Source organism: Phytophthora infestans, genomic scaffold (assembly GCF_000142945.1).
Source record: "Phytophthora infestans T30-4 supercont1.250 genomic scaffold, whole genome shotgun sequence".
Lineage (NCBI taxonomy): Eukaryota > Oomycota > Peronosporomycetes > Peronosporales > Peronosporaceae > Phytophthora > Phytophthora infestans.
In genome coordinates this window covers 25304-28673 of record NW_003303509.1, presented here as the reverse complement: position 1 = coordinate 28673, position 3370 = coordinate 25304, and positions in this window count along the sequence as shown.

Below are 3370 nucleotides of genomic sequence, written 5' to 3'. Positions count from 1 at the left end.
CGCAGCGTAAGTGCTGTTGGAGCGGAAAGCTGGGATTGTGGCCACTGACGGAGGTGTACATCGCCCAGAGAAGCAGCTACAACCGCCCCAAAGATACCATGTGCACACGCAATATTGAAGTGGTGAATCAAGCTTTTTACATGGGCTTTCTTATTCGATTGGTTATTCCTGCGTTTTAGCAGCATTGGCCTTGTGGAGACCGACGGCGCCCTATCCTCATCCAACAAGATAACGCGAAGCCCCACGAGTCTCCCCTAGACCCTGACATTGTTGATGCGGGGTGTGAAGGTGGGTGGTGCATCCGTCTGATGTGCCGGCCTGCCAACTCGTAGGACCTTAATGTGCTGGACCTTGGTCTCTTCAATGCAATCCAAAGCATCCAAAACCGCATGCCCATCCGTGGAATCGACAATCTCATCAAGGCTGTTCAAGATACGTACGAAGACATGAGTGCCGACACACTGGACAGCATATTCTGACTTTGCAGAGCTGTATGATGTGTGTGCTTCAACAACAGGGCGGAAATTAATATTCCTTGCCACACCTAATAAAAGACAAGCTACGGAGAAGAGGTATTCTTCCTCAAGAACTAGAATGCTAAAGAAGCTTGTACGACATTTCAAAGATAAAGATTAGTTAGGCTGGCCACCCAAGTCTCATCTTCTTTGAGACTAAGAATAAGTAATATCTGTTAAAGATGATTTAATCGATTTAACGAAACAAAACTAGTTGCTTTGAACCTATTTTTTATAAATTATACTGTAGCATACGACTCATCATTTCGGACCAGAGGTAGTAAAACTCGCACTGTATGCATATCTGGAAGTCCTTTCTACACAGCTGCTTCCATCACTATTGTGGTCCAACACGTTGCCGCCGATCACCCACTCGACAAGATTCTGTCCGGCATAGGGATGAAGAGCCGGTGGTGGTCCACGGCGTGATGGTACTACATGCTCCCCTTTTCTTGCCTTGGAGACCCATTTAGCCAGCGAACGGTTGCGAATACCGGTTTGTGTACTGACAGTGGGCACATGCTCGCCAGTATGCACTCTGCGCACAGCGATGAGAAGCTCGTCGTATGTGTAGGACGATATGGTGCAATTTTGTTTGTAGGCTTTCGATGTAAGGCGGAAAAATTAAAGAGTGAGAGACGCCCCCACTCAACGCTCGCTTAAAAATGACTGGCACCACAGCAAACTCAGCAGACTGCCTTATTAAAACGAAAGAAGTTTCGCGGGGTAGCCAATCCGACACGTAACATCATAAGTCGTGTTTTAATTGGGTGAAATAAGCAATGAAGGAAACCGTCACGTGAACGAAACTGACAATTTCCCTTATTTTAAACTTTGTAAGATACGTAGCAACGTATTTGTGCGAAACAAGTTCATTGGTGTTATTTGAACAATCAAGATGCGGTAAGTGTGGTCCGGTAAATGCTCGACCATCCACTTTTATTTCCTAAAAAAGTATCTCCCACGAACATATTATAAAAAAAAACTTCTAGTGGTCGTGCGGATATGAGCGTAAAACGACGCAAATTTATTTCTACGACCAAACTGACGTATCAGCACGTCTAGCAGATAGCGCTGAATTGATTTATGGAAACTACACCTTTTGCTACCGAGCTTTCATCGTAGGCGGAGCATCGAGGTGAAGGCCATTTTGCTTTTAATTTAGATAGATGCAAAAGGGACGATATGAAACACCGGAAGTGAATATAATTTGCTCTGTAGAGCAGTCTAAACGGTGTAGGGAAGGGTTCAAAACGTTTCAGTAGTGCTGTTTGAGCATACGTAAGACCTTTTGCTGGCTAGAATGACTTCAACTAATCCAAAATACGTGCTGCCATGTAGTACTGGACCCTGTCTGGTGAAAGTCTTAAGGTAACGATTACTTTACCCCCACGCATCCGTATCGTGAACGAGGTCTGCCTATCTAAGTTAACGCTTGTACATTCGTATTCAATGGCTGCTGGCATTAAAATCACTTATTTGGATGATTTTGAAGATATCTTTCTCACCAGCCAAGTTTGTTTGAGATTTATGCCAGGGGCGACCACACGAGTTTTAAATTTTTAATTATTGCTTTGATTTGGACGTGAATGGGGCCAATCGAAAGCTTAAAGCATGGTGAACGCGCACCGGTTCTGGTCCGAAATGTGTAAAGAAGCAGATAAAAATCGCTTTTGACAAAAACAGATGTTTTCCGATACCACAACCAAATACATATGTTTCACATTAGGGCCCTGTTTCACGTTTGGTCCTCAGGGGGTGCCGTTAGGCAGCTTCTAGGGTGAGTCATACCAATAAGTACGTGTTCATACCAAAATGTACGAATCCGATCAATATGTATCAGACCTAATAGAACGAGTCCAAAATGAAATGTACGAGCTCAAACCAATATGTACGTGGTCAAACTAAAGCATACGTCAGACGTTTGGTGACTGTGAGCCACATGGCTGCATAGTTGGAGAGCAGCGTCTGATCCAAACGACACTCGAAATACAGTGGTGAACGACTGGGCTCAGCTTTGTTTAATGTGGTGGATACCGGACGGTTCGCTGCACCTATTCAAATCAAGGTCAAAGTGGTCATCGGTGAAGTGTGAAACGAAGAGAAGCTGGTTCAGCGTGGCTAAGCTGTTGGGTGAGGACTAAGGGCTATTCGCGACAGCTCTTAGGAAATCTGACCGGTCGCGATAGAAGGAGCATGACCACCTCTTTTCCGTAGCTACTACACCAAGCGCTACGTATGTGGTGACGCTCCTGAGTAGAGCATGTCGAGCAAGATCTTCATGTTAGCTTTCTTTTTTATAAACTATCACAAGAAGCGCATCGACAAGTCCCGGCCTGTGGAAGATCTGCCTGAGTACTCTGCATCTTTCTAAGCAGGGAAGTATTAGCTAATCGTAGGCCTTGGTATGAATTCGTTTATTCTAGTCTGCCGCTACCGTACTTTGTGGTATAAACTCCTACGGTTTGGTATGCACTCGTACTTATTAGTATAACGGCATCGTACTATTTGGTAATTTTGGTATGAGCACGTTCTTTTAGGTATGGTTTTGAAGTAGTGAAAGTCGTAGAATTTATCTGTTGTAAGGGGGGGGGACTTACTTCCTATTCACTATCAGCTGGCGATTGGGACCTGCGCTTTATCTCAGCTTTCTTGAACGCCATACATGGGCCTTTACTCACGAAATCCGCTATCAGTTTTTTGGGCTTGGCGGATTCCTTATCTTGCGCTGCTTGGGGCTTCTCGCGTCGCTCATTAAAACCATCTTTATGAAGGGCAACCGATGCTAGGTGATTTCTCACTCGCTTGCGATACTTTTGTTGCTCTCTAAGATAAAGGCAAATTTGTTCACCTAA